Source organism: Melozone crissalis, unplaced genomic scaffold (assembly GCF_028551555.1).
Source record: "Melozone crissalis strain CALT ecotype California unplaced genomic scaffold, PUWL_Pcris_2 ptg000027l_1, whole genome shotgun sequence".
Lineage (NCBI taxonomy): Eukaryota > Metazoa > Chordata > Aves > Passeriformes > Passerellidae > Melozone > Melozone crissalis.
In genome coordinates this window covers 68,353,617-68,374,694 of record NW_026535805.1, presented here as the reverse complement: position 1 = coordinate 68,374,694, position 21,078 = coordinate 68,353,617, and the positions used below count along the sequence as shown (strand labels likewise).

Below are 21,078 nucleotides of genomic sequence, written 5' to 3'. Positions count from 1 at the left end.
TTAAGCATTTCACTGTTGTGAAATAAAAAACTCCTGGGGAAATCTGAGACTGACAAAGTAGTACTGTCTCTCTCCTCAATTTCTCCTCCTGGATTTAAATAAACACTATACAACCAAAATCAAAGAAGGTTGTTCAATAAATGTGGGATGGCTTATGCAATTTTTTAAAATGTTTTATATCACAGTGGCTGCCAGAGTGTCTAGATTAATTGCCTCTATTTTTATATATAAATAATGTTTGTCTGCAGCTTGAAATTATCTGATGAGTTAGCTTATGTCACTTTCCAAAGTCCAACAAATAAATGGATTCAGCAACACGTCTTGTGATAAAATCATTACCTTTCGTTACATCCCACTATCTTTATAGAGTAACTAGGTTCTGTAGAAGCAATATTAAGTATTAAGTAGTTCCATCTAGTCATCCATGAATCAAAAGACTTAATTTTAAAAACATACTATCAGTAATGTCTTATTTCAAAGCTGATATATTGCAATAATATTGGGAATAGTAGTTAGCCACCACTGAGATTTTGAGCTGAACAGTGGAAATCTTTTCAGAGAAAGGAGAAATACTACTCTCAGTAAATAACTTGCAAGTTCTCAGATTGTTATGTATTTTCCAATTTATCATCTTCTGGTGAACAGGAGAAAAGGTACTCCAACAATTCAAATGGCCATATATTCTCAGACTTGAGTTTCATCTATAAGCACCCTTTTGTCAGTTCTTGCACTTACCTGTGTGCAAGGCCTTTGTACATTCTACAAGTATTGTAGTTTACCTCAGGGTATTCTCCTCACAGTGGCATGTACAACATGGTTATCCGTATTTCTGAGCTCCTGAAGAGCTGTGTTACATCCTAAGCTCTTAAAGAGCTGCCTGTTTGTTGCAGTGTGTTACCTGAGGTAATCTGCTCATCTGAGTACTACAGCTTTTCAAGTACAGCCTTCCTGCCATGTGATTTAAGCAGATAAGAAGTCTCTGGATTTACCATAATACTGGAGGAAACACACTTTTTTTGGTTTGTTTGGGTTTTTTTTGGTTTTTTTTGAGTACAAAATGCAGCTGCATTACAAAAACAATTGAGTAAAAAACCCCATCCTTCTAGGCAAATGTATGCAAGCACCGATTGGGCTGCAGTCCTCCAAGATAAACCTGCTCCTATGGGGGAAACTGCTGCAGCACTGGAGCGCTGCCTCCCACAGTGGCCGTGGGGCTCTTTCTCACTCCGCCATCTCTCTGCCGTGCAGAGTTTTGCCCTTCCTCACACACGCGGTGCCTGTGCCCTGGCCATGGCTCAGCTATGCCCTGAGGTGGGAGGCTAGAACTGGCTGGAACCAGCTGGAACTGGCTGAAACTGGCTGGATCTGGCTGGAACTGGCTGGATCTGGCTGGCACTGGCTGGAACCAGCTGGAACCAGCTGGGTCAGCATGTTAGACTTGCGCTAGAATCGTGTCACTTAATTAGCCACATAGAACAACTGCTCATGCAGACATATCCTCACAAAATTAAAGAACAAATACATTTGCTACACATATTAAAGATACAGAATTCCTAAACTTTTCTTTTTTTTCCCAGCTGAAGCATTTATCATTTGCTAATGTCAATGGAACATTTGATTAGATGAATTTTCTTGCAGGCAAGTTTAAAATAATTTCCAGAGAACTTTATGTCATTTAGCTTTCCATCTGTTCTTGCTTCAGTTGTGTGTGGTGGTCTAACCCCAGCCAGCAGCCAAGCCCCACGCAGCTGCTTGCTCACTCCAACCAGCAAGATCAGGGAGAGAATCAGAGGGGTAAAACATAAAAACCGCACGGGCTGAGATGAAGACAGTTTAATAGGGAAAGTAAAAGCTGCCCATAGAAGCACACCAAACCAAGGAATTGATTCACTGCCCATTCCATGGGCAGGCAGGTGTTAACTCAGCCACCTTCAGGAGACCAGGGCCCTATCACATGTAATGGTTACTTGGGAAGACAAATGCCATCACTCCTTCTTTTTCATGTGGACTGTAATATTCCTATGGTCATTTTGGGTCATCTGTCCTGGCTGTGTCTCCTCCTCCCAACCTCCCATGCACCCTTAGCAGTAGGAAAAGCAGAAAAGGTCTTTGCTCTGTCTAAGCCCTGCTCAGCAGCAACAGCAGCATAGAATCACAGAATCACAAAATCAGCTAGGTTGGAGAAGACCTTTGAGATCATCGAGTCCAACCTATGATCGAGTCCACCTTGTCAGCTGGATCATGGCACTGAGTGCCCCATCCAGTCTTTTCTTAAATACCTCCAGGGATGGCAACTCCACCACTTTCTTGGGCAGCCCATTCCATTGCTCCGTCAGTCTTTCTGTGAACAACTTCCTTCTAATGTCCAAGCTAAACCTCCCCCGAGGCATTATTTGTAGTATAATTTCCAGGAGAAACATAGCATACTGTAATGATGCATTTTTACTACAAATTGAAAAATCCTCAAATTCTAGGCCTGACTTATATTACTGAAATAATTTAGCCATTTTGTTAACACATGGTGATTTCAGGGTCTGTAAATACAATGTTGTACATTAAATTTTATTCCTGTATATGCAGAATATTTTTTATTACAACCTGATATAATAAATAACAAATATAAGCTCGTATTCTTTTCTATACAGGGACTGCACAGATTTTCACTGCACTAACCTAGTCATTTAGTTACATTGTTTTGAAACTGCCTCTAAATTTTAAACAATTTTTGACATATAGTATGTATTCACCATAAATGTCTGCCTTTCAAAATTACTTTGCCTTTATTTCTTTGCTTTTTAAATGAATAGGAGACAGATGAGAAAGAAATAAACAGTAAATTACACATAGAGCTCTGCTTACTCTTTTGAAATTCTAAATTTTTAATACAGAAATGAAGAAATCTTGAATGTTGATTATCAGATAGCGAAACGGTTTCTTCTTACTCTGTTAGGGAGCCTGAATACTGCATCAAGTTTGCAATAGGGAAAAGGGTACGCAATTAAAATTATGAGCACAAGATTGCTGTTTCTGGAAATGTACAAAAAGGACAGGATGTCATCACTTAGTATATCATACTTTAGGAGCTCTGAAGCTATTTTGTGAACACATAACTTACATTAAAAAAATGAAATATATTATGGCATAGCATTAAAAAAAAGGATATGTAGCAGAACTGAGATTTCTGATGGAACCTGGCATTTCCTCCTAGCAGGTTATCATAGTTAAATTCCTGAAACAGATTTAGCAGAAGAATTAAGATTCACCCTTAATTTTCCATGAAATTAAATTTTCCAAGATTACCTTTCATAGCTGTAGAGCTTGAAAGATTTCTGAATCTACTTGTATGAACAGGTGCAGACTGTAGTTCTGTAAGAGAATGCTTTCTGTTTACTCAGGAATACTTCTGCAGCTGGAAACTTTTATATACACTTCTGCATTGTATTTAAAAAGTATTTTTAAAGAAGTGAAGGGAAAATTGTTGAATCTCTAAGTATATGGTTTTAAAAGGTCAGTCAGTGGTTTTAGATTTTGATAAATGGTCAAGTATTTGAATAAATTAAGGAGTAGAGGAAGGTAGTTGAACCTGAAAACAGCAAAAGGTAATTATTATGATAATCTGTATTTGCTTGAATCATCAGATTCAAATTACTTGAGGCTTTGCTTTACAATAAACATACCAAAATAGGTAACCTATTAGTTTTTCCTAAAAAGCCATTATTATATTGAAAATAAAGATTTTTAAATTTTTTTCAAAATAATACTGTTTTAACTGAATGTGTAAATTTTGAAAATAAAAAATATCAAATTATCTGTAGAAGTTATTTAATGGAAATCTTAGCTATGCTAATAAGATAGTGTGAATTTCAATTTTCTTGCCTAGCTTATCACCAGCAAATTGTGTAAACATACTATACTATTTGTTGGGTTTACAAAATTGATTTGAAAATTTCATGTGAAAAAAAAAAAGGATTTAAATTACTATTTGTACAAGTTTCCATCATGTTATTTAGGATTTATACATTTTTGTCCAAAATGAGCTCATATAAGCAAATGTTAAAATGAAAATAGTCAACAGTCATGCACATCTGTTAAAATTAGTAAGATCACAACCATATACATATATGCTTGCATAGAGCTACAACACATGGTAGAATGCTTACAGGTGAAAAGTAAGGAGCATCAAAATCAGTCTGAAACTGTAATACTTTTCTTCATCACCCTCAGTGGGGGACTGGGAAATTGGAAAAAATGTAAAACCTAGTCATAGTGATAATTTTCAGTAATCAAATGCATTATTTTTGTTATACATATCTGAATTCTTTTAGTGAAAATAATAACAAGATAAAGGATCTGTGATAGCAAATTATTTAGTGGGGCCATATGTTAAATAACTAATCAGTGAGTGCTGCTTTTTTGACATAATCATAAACATTTTGAGAAAATATCAGTCCTGTTTTTTTCAGGTGTAGAAGCTGATATTCTAATGTTCCAGATTATTTTTAATGCAAGAAATTTTATAATCTTCACTGCATTTTTTCAAATTAATAGAGTCTTTTGCACAGTCTGGAAGTACTAATTCAAACACCATTTGTTGAGAAAACTGTCCTGTGGCAAAAGACAAAGACCAATTGATGGAACTACTTTGTTTTAGATTGATCTGTCCATAAGGGCATCACCAGAAAGAATTAAATCTGGTTTAGGTGAAAAGCACCATGCACATACATCACCATTCTGTATTCCTCTGCTTGTCATCTGAAATGGTTGGTTGATAAAAGGTAAGGTGCTTTATCATTATCCCTAGCACCTGGGAAATGGTCCAGTGTAAATTCAATCTCAGTGAATTATTGAAGGCATTTTAGGATTTGTGAACTTGATAATGGTATTTGTGAGTGCTCATTACCACTGCAATTTAATATTACTACAGAAATTGAGTTAAGAGACTAGTAGTCTGGTAACAGCTATGGGATGTAATTTACAATCATGAAAGATAACAAATCCACACTTTACTACTGTGTCAGCAGTGTTTTGTAAAGCATGCTTAAAGAAGCTAATTAAACTTCATAAGGCCTCTTGTAGCATTATAATCTGTCACAAGCTTTAATCTAATGAACAACTTAAATGATATTCCACTGTAGAATAAAGTCTGAAGAGCTTGATCTTACTTAAAATTGGAATATAGTTGTTTCCCAGAAGAAATATCTGTAATATTCTGGCTCAAGTAATTGCTAAATGCATTACTTGTGAGTTTTAGCATTGCAGTGAATTAGACAAAGTGCTAACTTGCATTATGTTTAATTGATCTATAGTTAATTTATTCAGAAAAGAGCTGCTCACACTGAAAAAAATAAATAAAATCAGACAGCCATGTAATAGTAGGGAAGTAAATGTTCAGTGGTATGGAAGACAATGGCTCTTGTAGCAAGATAGCTTCTTGATAGAGCAGTATCAGGTGACTGGAGTGTCCATGGACTGGGACAGTTTTCTGTAGCGCTGTCTTTGTTCAAGTCAAGATGCTTTCACCACCTTTACCAGAGACTTGAAACTTCACTGTGAAGAAAAATTACTAAAAAATTGAATGTTTTGAATGAGTAACTGAGCAGTGTTTCTGCATTTCATTTTGTGCTCTGAAAATTAAACTGGGGGAAATAATAAATCCTTCATGAACCTTTAGATGTTACTTAGGATGCAGTGAACATTGTTGAATCCCAACAGTCAGCCCAGCTCAGGCACAAGCAGTGTTTTTTCAGGGTGCTTTCTCTCCAGTTGGCTGCTGGTTCTTCCTGTAATGTACTGCCATATCTAATGAATAAATGATTTAGAGTCATCGTTAACTCAGGCTCATAGATAATTCAACCTTCTTTTCTAAAAAAACTTTCACAGGTTAGGAGCTGTAGACTTATCTGAATAAATAATTCTGTTTACAAATTTATTCCTTTCATCCTAGTATTTTCATGAAGCTTTTGCTGTCAAACTGTCCTGGCTCATTATATTCCCAGCTTTCACCTTCTCATCGAAGACTATAATTATTATAGTTGAAGCCATAATTTGTTTTTAAAATTGTATATTGTTCTTCATAACCAAATCTTGCTTAGGCCATCAAATTCAGTAGCTGATGTCTTCTGTATTTGTGGTACTTCCCTTTAGTCTTGCCTAATGTCAAGATATACAAAGTTATTTCTCCTTGCATTATTTTGCCTACTGAGATTTTTAAGGTCTGATTAGAATTGTGAGGATTTTTTTCTTGAACTATTTATTTTTTCAAGACAGAAACTCTTCTGTTTTCTTGTTGTTATGTTGTGCTAGAAGAGTTGTCATTTTATCTATCTTTCTAAAGGAAAAAGCATAATAAAGAAAAGGCAAAAAGAGTTAAAATGTATCTGTTTGACAGTGATGATTGAAAGATTGAAACCTAGTAGATTTTATTTTGGCTTGTTAAATTCCAGTGTCATCTCATTTTACTCTCATCTCATAATATTTTGAAATATCCTGCAATGAATCCTGATAAAATCTGACAAATTCTTTCATGAAAATATACGGTGAATGGACATTGCCATTCAGACTTCCTTCAAGACAACTATTCTTGTAGCAAATTTTTTTTCAGTACATAATCTGTAGAGTTTAATCATAGTTCTTTATTCCTATAACTAATGATGGTATTAGAGAAGAAACTCCTAATTATTAAAGACCTAAACCTGTCAATTTTCCTAATGCATGAATCACCAATCTTTCTTATTTTTCCACTGTTCTGAAGGTGTTTTGTTCTTTTATATTTGTCAGAAAAATATTCTGTCAATAGAAAATGTCTGTGGGTTTAGACGTGTTTGCAGCACCGAGCTCCAGAAGTTTAGCCTTGTAGTCTACAAATTCCTGTACTTCTAGAACTGATCTTTAATTTCGTTGTTATGGTTGTCTATTAGCTTGAATATCTTTAATTGCTGTTTGCTGATGTTATGACCTATCCTAAAGTGACCCTCACTGAAAAATATTCTTTTATTGTTGTTTCAAATGTTTAATAATATAATGCTGACATATCTGTGTGGTGACTATCTTGTGTTCCTGAATATTTCTTATACTTTTTTATTTAATTGCTTCTTTATCAGCTCCTGGATAGCAATGTTCTCATACTCAGGGGATTTTGAGGTTTTATTTCTTGTGTCCTTTCATTCATTTTGTAGCTTTTGTCATTGTTTATGCTACTGTAAAGTTATGGAAATGAATTTTTATGGGGTTTTGGTGGGGTTCTTGGCAGATTTTGATTCCTTCCCTACTTACCAATCAATTCTTTCCACATAAATTTAAGAATTCTCCCCAGTCGTGATCCCAAGGTCAATCAGGTCAAGTCAAATTCCTTCATACAAAGGAGAAAGAAATTGCAAGAATTACATAAAGATTTATCTTTCTCACTTTGTGTTTTCAGACCTGAATGTCTTTATGAGAATTTTTTTGCTGTCTGGAGATTTTTAATGCCTTCCTAACTTTTAGGATTCTTGAAAGCCGTATTGAAACACTAATTACCATTACTTCTCAGCTACTGCTTTCTATCTGTGATATACACTATAGACCACAAAATGTACCATGTGCATTTTGATCAGCATTTCTGGTGTAGTAGCCGTGCCAACTTGACTCCACAGAAGACAGAAATTGGAATGCTGTTATTTGTGGTGAAATCTTTTTCATGAGACAAGCAGGTTTCTCTAGGCTTGAATTGAACAACAGCCTAATGACCCACATGGAATTGCTGTGTCAAAAATTACTTCAATCTCTTAGGGAAAAGAAAGTTAAAAATACCACATTTTGTCTTTGAGAGGAATTAAAGGTGCTTTCTTCATGCTGGAGGGTGGTTCAGCTTTCACAGGAGAAAGAAAAACTTCCCATGGAAGGAATAAATGAAAAATAAATCAGAATAAGTTCATGATAGCATTGTGCCCAATGTGTAGAGTAATTACTTTAACAAGCCAATTAACTTTAATAGACTGTCCCACTGTTCCCTTGTCTCCTTAGCTGACCTGTCTATTAAAGCTTTCTGTAGACTTAGCACTCTATTTGCATAACTGCAGACAATTTGAGGCTGCTGTTGTTGGTTAATCTAGAATCTGAACCTGATTTAATTGCAAGGAATTTTAATGAAATGTTCAGGGTGGCAGGAAGGGAAAAGCAATACATAACATATATGTTTTTTCTGCTATGAAGAGATAGCAAAATATGTGAAACTACATGATGAAAATGAGGTGTTTGATGAAGAAGACAGACACTGAGGGGCAATAGAATATCTAACTTAAAATTTCTGCAGTGATAAGGAAACAATGTCAGCAACATGTGCTGTAATGTATTTTTATGTGCTGCTGGCACTTTTGAAGCAGTCTGTGGATGTTATTTAATCAAAATTCATTGACATTTTATAAGAGTTACGGACTCCTTGAAAAAACTAATTTTTTTAGGAGGCACAGTAGCAAAACTGCTATGCAGTTAAGCTTTGGATTGGGAATGAACTAATAATACACAAACTTTAAAATCTTGATGATGGAGTCAATGCAACCTGCTTCAGAGTAAAGGATAGCTCTGCACAAAAGATGTCTCATATCCAGATTCTTCAAAATATATATTCTAAATTGTTTATATTGAGTCAAGACAGTTCAATAAACAAAAACTCTTCTAAAAACACTATCTATACACTGTGATTTATTTAATAATATTATATTTCTGGCTCTTCTGCAATATAAGTATTATTTTTAGAATTCTGTATTTTGTCTTATAATTCGTTATGTTTACTTGTATTAGTAAAGTAAATTCTCTGAGTGTAGCATGTCCAGTGTATGCAGTGTACCTTGAAAAGCAGTATGTGGAGCTTCAAAATACATGGAAATTTGGTGGAACAGCAAATTACTCATCATGTCAGCAATTAAAAATAGCTGGCTTGCTATCTAGCTGAGCTATTCAGTGTGCTGGCTTTAAAGGCTTTGCCTCTTAGCCCCAGTTAAAATACCTATGTCATGATGTTCATTGTTGGTAGCACTTTTTTTCTTGCCAGAGGACATCTGGCTGTTAGAAAGAGATAAGCAAAGCATTGTTGCTTTCACTGGGAACCCTAAAATACCCCTAAAATGGCTTGGAAGAAGTCTTAATTCAGGAAATATTGCTTATCAAAATCCATGACTGAAGGAACAGAATTACGTTTGGATCAATTGAAAAAAATAAACATTTACTAATGCAAGAGAACACAGAAGCAACTGGCCTCCTGGTGGAAGCAGTGTATCTACATTGTGTTACTGAGTCAAGACACTAGCTCACAGCAGGTATATCATTAAGGAATAAGGACACTGAATACATCTTGTGTTCAAATTTAAAAGTAAGTAGACATTCACCTGGCTTGCAGTATATATGTTATTGTAAACAGCTATTGTGTGGTTGCACTCTGATTACAATTTTCTTGCCAATGTAAAATTATTTGCCATGTTGATTTTCTTGAGTTCTCACCCAAGAAAATCATCATGGCAAATAATTTTATGTTGGCATGAGCAATAGATCACCTGAAAATAACACTGTTTTAACTATGTCTAGAACCAGAATTCCCATAGCACTTTTTTGAAAAGCATCTCTTAGGAAGCATTCTTTTTTTCTAATTTTCTCTGCCATTTAAGCTTTTCTGTAGCCATGGGATTTTCTTTCTTTATTTGTTTTTATTTGGAAATACAATTGTCATATAATTCAGAAGGGTCATATCTACAAAAATAAAATGCATCTCTTGCCTGATACTCTATGAGGCCTTGTGCTGACAGGGTATTGAGGCCATGCATTAACAGGCCATGTACAAGTAAGTTTGGTTTGAGAGGCAGGGGGGACACTTAATTTTGGAATAGATGTGTATTATTTGAGCAAAAACTTGTCCTACAGCTTATTTTTTCTTCTGTGACATCTGGGAGATACCAGTAAACTAACACATATTACTCCTTTTTAACAAGCTACCAAGTAGTAAATCCTTAACCCCCACAAAACATATTGTTACTTTCTTTACACAGTAACAATATTCTAAAGTAAAATATAGTCACTTCATAAAATGGAAAAGTTTTAAATCCATTTTGGGAAGTTCTGTTTTTTTTAATTTAAGTTCTTCACTGTTAGGCTGAAATATTGTCCAAACAAGGTGCAGTCAACATTTTCTGTCAAACTGTCACAGGTACTCTTTGTCATATTCTATTGCTGATACAGCTCAGAAATTTTATTTCATTATATTATAAATTCAGATAAGGGAGACAAGTTTTGTGAAGGTGAGTACCTAAATGTCAATCCCCATTAAGTATAGGGATTGCATGACCCTTCCTGTTTACAGTTGTTTTCTCATAATTACACTATTTTGGGGGTAATAACAAGGGGTTTTTTTGTTTGTTTGTTTTTAACCAGTATTTTAAATTTCTGTGTACAAACTGGGAAAACAAAACAAACAAAATCAAAACCAAAACCAAGCCAGCTGGGAATATATTGCTAGAAAATTGTGTTGTTCTCCATTAGCTTTATTATTGGAGCAAAGCTTGTGTTTCAAGTGGAAATAGTAACTTTTTGACACTCAAGGATAACTTAAGAAAACAAAAAGGTTTTTACTTGATACAACCTTAAGTGCAAAACAATATTGTCAATGTAAGGAGAACAAGTTAAAAATGCAGATAAGTCAACTTGCTTGGCAAGATACAGTAAGGATGTAAACATTTGCCTTAGCTCTATCTAATCCAAGTATCAACAAAACCCAGCAAGGTTAACTTTTACCACTTGGCAGTACCAATGAAACACATACCATCACTGAAACGAGTAAATGCAGTCGCTTTTTGTCTAACTCAGTGCTTAGCATCCTTAGGAAAAAAAGTGATAGATCTGCACAAAGCTTTGATCCCAAAAAACCCTTTATATTTTAGAAGTACTAATAATATCATTTGCACATGTAGTGAGGTTTACACCTACGTGGTGGGTTAGTTTACTTGTTTGTTTTTAATGTTAACAGTATGCAGTCATGACAGTGTTTCATCCGAGTAGTACATTTGCTGATCACACTCAAATTTTCAAATTCTTTATCCAAATTCATAGCTATGTGCACATGAAGGTACAAGACAATACGACTTTCAAAGATGCTAATCATCAGCATCTTAGCAACCATATTGTTTTACACAGTTAACAGACTAAACATTAAAACTTGTAACACAAAACATATTTGTGTTTTCAGTATTAGACAGAAACTTTTAATACTCCTTTTTATGGGCACAAAGAAACTCCTAATGCCACGTGGAGTTAATATTGCGAGCACACGGCATGAGGAATTCATCAGGAATTCAGTATATATCAGGGATTTTCAGATCTGCATTCTAATTTGCTAATCATCACTCCATAAAAACTGATCTGAGGTTGCCTGGTCTTTTCAGTCAGATACAGGCTGTGCTGTTTATTAACACTGACATATTAAACATAGAATGTACCTGGAAATACATGTTAATTGTTGCAGTAGCTCTATCAAGAACAGAATTTAGATATAATTTCTTTTTTTAATGGTCTCTATTTTTTCTTAAATATCGATGTCTTTAATATTATTATAGTATATTATGCTCCAAAAGTAAGTTAATTTTTCTGACGTAGCATCTGTGAGTAATTTTTGATAGAGTCATTTCTACTAGCTCTATTTCAATCATAGGAAGGAAGATGAATAATCTTTCACCCAGCAAGTTTCAAAAATAAAAGAGTTAAAAGATAAATGATATGATTATCAGATAATGGAGAGCTAAAATAGGAAAATATTGAATGGATGCACCAATTAAATATGGTTTCAATGTATAATATTTAGAGGTTGGGTTTTTTTTCCTTTGTTTGTTTGTTAGTTAGGTTATTTTCAAATACAGTAGTTTGAGTTGGAAGGGACTTTCAAAGAACATCTTGTGTAACCCCTCTCCAATGAGCAAAGACATCTTTAACTTGATTAGGTTGCTCAAAGTCCCATCCAATATTGTGTTGAATGTTTCCAGAAAGGGGGCATCCACCAGTTCGCTGCACACCTGTCTCAGTGCTTTACCACCCTTATTTTGAAAAACTTGTATCTAATCTAAATTAACCCTCCTTCATCTTAAAACCATTATCCCTTGTCAAATTGCAACAGGCCTGGCTAAAAAGTTTGACCTCATCTTTCTTAGGCCCTCTTCAAGGTGTTTAGTGGCCTTCTCTACTCCAGGCTGAACAAGCCCAGCTCTCTCAGCTCTCTTCAGAGATCAGGGGCTCCCTGCTCATGGCCACTCTAACAGGTCTTTGTCTTTCTTATGCCAGGGGCCCAGGTCTGGTTGAAGTCTGATAAAGCTTTTAAAAGGAAATGCATGAAGATTTTTTTTTTTTCCTTCCTGGTGCTGGTAGTTTTCTGGGGATTTTTTTGTTTGTTTTGTTTCCAAGAAACTGAAGCTGTGTACAGATTTATCCCTGGAAGACCTGCAAGTCTGTCTATTAGCAGCTCCTTTTCCCTCCAGTGTGCAACTGAGAACCAATGTGGTTTTTTTTCTTTTACCAGATACAGTTTAAATCTGTTGTAAGATAACAGGATTTCATTCATTTATGGTCTAAGGGATTAATAATAGAGAATCATAAAAGAAGATAAAGAAACAATTATTTTCCTTAATTGTTATTATCTAACATGTCAGATAGATTGATCCTAAACTCATTCCCAATAGTCACTGCAGAAAGGCACAGTATAAAGAAGCTCTTAAAAATATTCTCAAGTCATCTTTTAGACACTATTGCTAAACATCCCCACATTTGGACTGAGGTTTTAAATACAGAAATCAGTGGAGGTTTTTCTTAGTCAGAACAGAAAATGTAATTTCTGCAAATGAAAGTCTAAGGGAAAAAAATAAATTAACATTACTTCCAATGATATTTTAAATCAGTTTTTTTTCTCCTGGATTTCTATTTTTCATTAGTTATTTTATAACACAGCCAAATGGGATATTTGAAACCTTTTATTAAAACAAAAAACAGAACAATTCATCCAATATAAAATATAAAATGGAGAACAGTTACTAAAGTAATGAAATTAAATTAATTGCATGGAATGGAAAAGCATTTTGCAAGTAATTATATTTGTATATTAATTTTATTTTATTTTGAAAATCTTAGAGCAGCAACCACAAATGAAAAAAATATTATAGAGCACTACAGTACAGTCTTTCTCAACACAGAAATACAGTAGATACCTGATATACTGAAAAATCCCCTATTGAATACTTTGATGTAACTAAAAAAAATGCCCTGGATATTGTTTTTGTATCATTTAAGTGAGTTTTTCCAGAACAGGTATAATAAGGTTGATGGTTACTGGCCATTAATTCATACATCTGCTTTTTGCATTGCATCTTTTGCAATTAGTAATTCACAATAACTGAATGTTAAAGACCCATTGTAGTGGGTCTAGCACTGGTCAAATGCCAGTGCCTCTACTAAAATTATTTATTCATTTTCTGCAGTGAGACAAGGCTTAGGAGAAGGAGCAAACCAGGCTCAAAATTTGAAGGGTAAAAGAAAACTTATTAACAGAACTAAAAGAAAAAAAAAAAAAAAAAGAAGAAGAAGAGAAATCAGAATAAACCTTCAGAATACTTCTCCTCCTCCCAACTTTTCTTTTGTTTTCCCACTGACAACATAAAGAGACAAATTTGGTATTTTCAGTCAGTTTACCACTTCAGAATAGTCTTTCATCAGTTCACTTAGGGAGAGAAGTCTCTCTCACTATGCCATGGAGACTTTTCCATAAGAAGGAGTTCTCTCATGGCTTTTAATTTCCATGAATAGCAGCTGCCTGGAAATCTGCAATCATGAAGTCCCTCCCATCTTTGCCAGCCTTCTCACAGCTGTGTTCATTGGCCATGTTTAACTTACGGGGTCCTATTTTAAGGATGAGCTGTTCAAAAGCAAAGGTTCTCTTTATCCATCTCTGAAATCATCTTCATCTCTGGGAACAGAGATCATCTTCTTCTTTCCCTGGAGGCAAAGGGTCTTCATCACTTTATCTCTCTCTGTTCAACCTTCTCATTGGATTGCAGCTAGCTCAAATCTGCTTGCCTCAGTATGGATGCATTTGCTCATGTCTACATTTTGAACACTCCATCCCCCCATGCTTTTTTCATGAATTAAAGGGATACTCTAGTGTATTACAGTCCATTACCATAGCTTTACTAGAAGAATTTCAGCGTAAGACTAAGACATCTCCTCATTCCACTCCCATCCTGGACTTCTTTCTTGGTGTCTTCCTGTTATTTCTCTATGTGTCTTCACATTGTTCTTTTTTCTCACTCAAGAGAGGACTGACATCTGCAAGTCTCATCTGTTTTGGGGGTTTCACAGCACTGAAAGAGGTAATCTTGCCCAGGCCTGCCTATGATCCATGTGATTTCTGCCGGGCGGTGACCGGAGCGCTCGCAGTGATGGATTTTCCGGCTGTGCTGGGGGGGCTGTGTCACAATCTCAGGGGGCCCAGGCCAGAATGGCAGCGGCTGCTCTGGCTGTGTGGCTGTTTTCCAGCTCCAGCCGCGTTCAATTCCAGCCATGGGGCTGCTTTCTGCGTGGGCTGCAGAGCCTCCTCTGCGTTTTTTTCAGTGGCCATGCTGGGGGAGGGCCAGTATGAAAAATGCATGTATTTTATGACTGGCTTTTCACAAATATTAAAATGAATATTATATGTGTTGTGTTAGAAAGTAATGCTGTATTAATTTTCTTAAGTACTGTGTTAAATATAGTTTTAGGTAATAAAACTTGTTAAAATAGAAACTATGCTATGTAAGATGCTTTGTTTAAAAGAAAGGACTTGCAGCGAGATAGCAGCCACAGGACATCTAAATCTTTCAGAGAAAAAGAATTATTGCCTTCTTATCAGAAGAAACTAACTTCTTCCCGCCTCAAAGGCGCTGTTAGGATTCAGAGGAAGAAGTCGATGAAGACCAGACGGAATCCTATGTTTGAATGGAATTTATGCATCATGTATGAAGTGTATGAATATGCAATGGACTATTGTTGTTAAGGGTTAATCCTTTGTTAATGGGTGTCCTTTTTCGGGCTCGTGATGCCCAGAAAAAGGTACCCGGATGTCCGTAAGCCTTTGCTTTTATTGTCTCATATTGTTCTAATTCAATTTGTCCAAATTGTTATTACTCTAATTATGTTACTATTCTTTTTAATCATTTTTAATCAACAAGTGATTGGCGTTTTTCACAGCCAGGATCTCTGCAGCCAGGCCAGGACTCAGTGGTCGATGGCCTCCTCTCTCTCCCCCTGCCGGGGAGCTACTGGGGCCCGGCCTGGTCCTCGCTGGGCCGTGTGGGCCATGGTGGAGCGGGCCTGGCCTGGGCTGCATCTCATTACCTGTTTAAGGCCAGAAGAAAGAGAGAGCTTCCCGGGCTTGTTCGGTTTAAAATGTGAATGTCACAAAGGCATGTTCAGCTCTTTAATTGGCTTATCAGCCTGCCTATTCTTCAAAGGCAGCCAGCAACTGTTTTTGCCAGATATGGAGGAAACTCTTAATAGCTCCTCTCAGAAAAATCACTTCCATGGTTGATTCTTCTCCTTCTCACCAATTAATGCATTACCAGCACAGAAATAAAAAAAAAATTTAAAAATTGAAACTCCTGATTAGATGAGCGGTGTCTGAATTTTATTGAAGAATTTAAAGTTTTCTTAATATGGGACACTAAAGAATTTGTTAAGGGATTAATACAGAAAAACAGTACAGGGAATACAGGGAACACAGTAAAAAATGTGGAGTGTTCAGAATATTAGCATGCCTGTCTGAATAATTGCAGTAAAAACACTATAACAGCAGTTCTCATAAACAGAATTCTGTATGTGCTACAAGACCTATATTTTATCATTTCAGCTATTAATAATAACACTCAGCTATGGAACAACTTTTAAACCAGAATTGTTACCTCTGAAGTACTCAGTTACTATATCTTTGTAGCAGTTAACATGCTTTCAATTTAGTTTTATATTTGTTCAATTGTGAGCTTGTTTTAAATAGCTGTTTCCCTTCATGACATCTACCATTTAAACTTCAGGACCCTACAACATATCTTTGGCTCTGGATATAGAACTCCTTGAACACTACAGAAAAGTGGCTTGTAGAAGTCAGGGCCTGGGTGGAATATCACTGTATTAAACAATGAAATCTAATTGATTGTGGTGTCCTAGAACTTAATGTTCCAGTTTTATCGGACAATGAAAGCCATATACAGAAAGAATCCTAATATAAGGAATTATTGTTCTTTTATTCATCAACATGAGAGCGGTAATAATCTTCCAAAGGAACCATATTCAGAGTGCCATGGAATATTGTCCTTATGATGTTTGTTAAATATTACAACAATAATCAAGAAAAGTATTTGCTATCACTGTTGAGTCAACAAACAGATGTTCCTAATAAAACTCTTTTCCAAACACCAGTTACAAAATATAAAAAACTGTTGCCTTTGGCTTTAACCTTTAGCAAAACACAAAGTATGTGTAGCTATCGCATGCAGTGTGAAGTATGTCAAAATACACACAAGATGCTCGGTACTTTTGGGCACAAAATTTGCCTTAGGAGAAAAAATTGCATTCTGAGTTGTGTCATATCCCATAAGCAGAATTACAATAGCATTTATTTGCCTTGGATGATGCTCAGGTGTAGATACTTACTGATCTCTTCACTGCAGCTCTTGCATTCCAAGGTGAGATTAATTTCAAACTAATGTGGAAGTCTAAAATACCTCAGATGATATATATTCCAAAATACTTACTCCTCTCTACTGTCTATAAAAGGAACTTCTCACAGATGGAGACCATTCACTGCCAACAACTGAAATTAGATAAGTTGAAGCCTTATCTCCTCATTTTACTGGGCCAAAGAGCTTTTAAGCATACATGTAGACTGCTGAGACAACATGAGGAACGTGAGCTATATCTTGGGATGTTATGATTTGAGTATGTTTTTGGAACATATATAAAATTTCTGTTTACATTTGCATTTTTACCAGTGTGGCTGTGGCCTTATCACTTAAAACTTTATTCATTTAAGGGAAAAAGAAAAGATATGGCCTTAAAGAATTTTATATTGTTATCCTGATTTAGTTTTAAATAAGTTGTCAGCCTGTTCCAATGTAACTAAGTGCCATGAGAAGGGAGCAAAGTGAGTAAGCAATATTTTGTCAGATTCAAAATGTTCTATAATCATCAATAATGATAATAAGATTTTCAAAATTCATCATCACAAAGTAGTCTTATTTTTCTTTCCTTAAGAATCATTGCATATGAAAGATACATCTAAAATATTTACTGGACAGTGTTTCTTAATAATACAATGAAGCTGGTAATGAGCTTAATGAATGTAATAACTACTCAGTAATGCCACATAAAACAATTATGGAACATCATATTTTATTTAATGTTGGGTTATTTAATTTCAAAGAGGAACTTTCATTGCATGCTTTCATTTATTAATGGTTAAACCTTCTACTCTCAATGTGAAGGATAACAGCAAATAAAATATATTGCATTTTGAGACTACTCAGGTGAAAGTATCTGAATCATTGAAATTGATAATGCCATGGTGAAACCTTATTCTTGGACTTATTGCCTTACTCATCTGTGTTTTCCTTTCTTCCATCCTTTTAACACTCATCAATTCTGTGTTTCATTTGAACTATTTTCTTAGACTGACATAAGTATTTGATATAAAATTTTCTGGCAAACTCCTTGTGGTCCATCAGTACTTTAGATGTTTGTCAAATTTTTTTCCTATACAGCGAGTGCCTTCTGTATTACTACTAGTCATTAGTTTTCCTGACTCACCTCAGGAAACAGCTCTGTCAGTCTCATTGAGCATCCTAGGAACGCATCCAGTTCTTCTGAAGAATTCTCAGGAGAGCTTCTAGGGGTACTTAGCAAGCTAAGATTTGCTAAGGTCTTCCTATGTCTTTAGGATAGGGTGAAAAAAAGCTCACCCAAAACCATATCCATTGATTTGAATTCATTTTTGTTCGAAGTGGTAATAAGGTACAATGCAAATAGAGGTATTTATTTGCAGCTTCCAGTATAACAATTCATGGTTAAGGAAGTAGGCAGAGAAAAATCATGCTGGCTCTAATTACTTTAAATAAGAAACACCTCACACTGCCTCTCTACATCTCCCCACTTCTGAACTCTTTTCTTGTAGATTATGTTAGCTGTTACAAATAGTCTCTTATTTCAAATACTACATAAAGAAGAGAGGATTTACACTTTTCATGTTTAACTGATAGTTCTTATTTAGGAGATTACCTGGTCTCACTTATCAAGCATAATAAGTATTTTTTCACTTCATTGCTATTGTAAATAGTCTAAATTGTTAGCCTATTTATCCCTTCTTATATTTTGTTGTACTCTCATTTATACTAATCTATACATTCTTCCTTTCCCCAAGTCATGACCTCCATCTCCATTTCACTTTGCTTTTCCTGTGCTCCTGACACTGAATTTGTGCCAGCTCTGATTTGTTTCTCTTTTCCATGAGTAATTTAATTTGCTAAAATGGCACACCGATGTCTCACCTGGAGGGGCTGGGGTGGAGAGGATAATTTTCTTCCATTATAGTCTTGAAATAAGATCACAGAAATTCCAGCAAGAATCCAAGCTAATACATGTAAAGAAGGGCAATACAGAAGCAAAGGATTAAGGAAGGAGTAAGAAATGCAGGAGAAGGAAGAACAGAAAAGAGCATCACACTTCTTTTAGGCAGCAGCTGCTGGTCAGAGAATCTCATGTCTGTGAAACTGCAGCCACAGTAAGCATGTTTCAGTCTCTAACCCTCTAACACAGTTTGCAAAGCTACACATTTACTTACAGCTAAAGCAGCTCATTACTTGCTCTCTATTAATTCCTGATACGGCCTTGGCCATCCTGGTGTGACAGTGAGTTTGAAGTAATAAACATCTAATATTATTTTTTAATATATCTATACTAAATATAAATATTTACATATAGAATAGAGATAATACAGAGAGACTATATATACAAATAGGCATAGACTATGTCTTCATTTGTTTGCTGCAATAATCATACTTTATGCCTTAGAAAACTATCTCCTGTTGTTTTGTCAGTTAGTGAGTGATGATCCTTGAATGTTCTTGAATGTTTGGATCTGAATCTACAGAAGAGGAGTGCAAAATGGAAGATAGCTCTCAGCTGGAAATTAGGGTACAATTTTCTTTCTTAATTTCCTAACCCAGAGACCTGTTATGGAAATTCATTAAATGTTTGTGCTTGTTTCAGCCAGGACAGAATTCATTTTTTTGCAGTAGTAGTAGGGGGCATGGTTGTGGGCATGTCAGTGAGGTAATTCTGTATCACAGGGCATTGCTGAGGGTAGGGATAAGGACTCTGACATCCAAAAAGAAGACTATGGCTTCTGGATGAAAAATATGTTGTCATTGCCTGCCATTGTTTGTTGCCTTCGGGTCCTCATGAGCATTTTGTATATGAATCACCTTCTTTTTTTTTCATTACTTTTTTTTGCTACTACTATTGTTGTTGTTACTGTTCCTATTTCATTGCTGTTTTCAGTTTCAACACATGATCTTTACATTTTATGCCTCCAGTTCTCAACTCCATTCCACTGGTGTGGGAAGGGAAGGAGAAGGGGGAAGCAAATGAGCAGTAGTGTGGTTTGGAGTCTTGCTGGGAGAACTAAATTGGGGAATACCATTCCTAAACCATTAAATATTTTGCACTATTTTCAAAATAAATAAATAGATAGATAGATAGATAGATAAACACATTCTAGAGAATAAAATTACTTCTGTGGTTAAGTGAATATAGAAACAGCAGAAGTATTCAAAACTGATGCATGATTGTTAGAGTGTTTCTCTCTTTTTTTTAAAATCTGAACTAGTCCTTAAAGAGCATATATTTATATAGACTTGATTGAATTAATTTTAATATATTTTACTGTATTTTTGAACAATACACTTACTGTTGTTTTGAACAATAATATTACTCTCACTATATATATAGTTGGCTTAATAGAAAACTGTGAAAGTAGCTAAATTAGAAGGATAAGGATAGATGAGTTGACAAAACCCACTTTATTTCCTGTCCTGCATTTTCATGAAACTGAACTGTCAGTTGTTTTATAAGATAAGATTATCTGTTTATGATAGTCAAAACAATGTCAAGAACCTTGTAAAAGAGACAAGATTAGGTTTATTTCTTCAGACAAAAGCAATAATTATTTTATTAACAGATCCAAAATCAAAACCAAAATTACACCTCTCTAGATTAGTCCTCTTAATTAAATGTAAAATAGTTTTATTATACCTGAATTTGAGTCAAACAATAACTACTGGAAAGACAAAAAATATTCCAGTGGCAATCCTATTAGTAATGAATTTGATAAAGCTTATCACAATCTCTTGGTAATGCAATAGACTTCAAAGGACATTCTGCTCCTATATCTGACATACTGTACATAAGGAAAACATTACTCCTCCAAGCCTGCATGGAAACAGAATATCTTATTACTTGCATAAAGAGTAGATTAGTGTCTGTGTGAGGAAATGATGGAATAAGAATAGAAATTAAAACATCACTTGAAGTAGTATAACATGAAAAAGTTTGTCTGCAGCTCACAATGATCAACAGAAAGAGTTTCCTCTGCTGTCTCTGATCCTGCAGCAGCCTAGTTGCCTTCAGATTTAGAAGAAGAATATCTGGGGTTGTTTAATTATTTCTCATTATTTCTTGTAAGATGCAGTGTTTGCCAGCATAGGTGTAGTGTGATACTAGTATACCTACAAAGCTCTCAAAACCTGGCCCTTTAATTCTTTATGATGCTGGAACAGGCACAGGAATTCCCTGCAAATCTGTCTTGTTCAGTAGAGCACAGTGCAACATCTAGTATGCAGAAATTAGAGATTTTAGGTTCCATGTGCAATTCTCATTCTAAGCCTACAGGTAAATACACTACCTTACAATGTTATTTGAAAACCTATTTTCTGTTTGTTTCTTTTCTTCTCACAGAGTTGCTATTTAACATGTCACTGAGTATTTGATACTCAG

General features: G+C 35.2%; 1 protein-coding gene across 2 annotated transcripts in view; it reads left to right on the top strand.

Annotated features, from left to right (window-relative positions):
- Positions 1–21,078, top strand: part of CSMD1 (CUB and Sushi multiple domains 1) — a 1,069,501-nt gene that overhangs the window by 656,618 nt on the left and 391,805 nt on the right. The gene's annotated exons all lie outside the window — the stretch shown is intronic.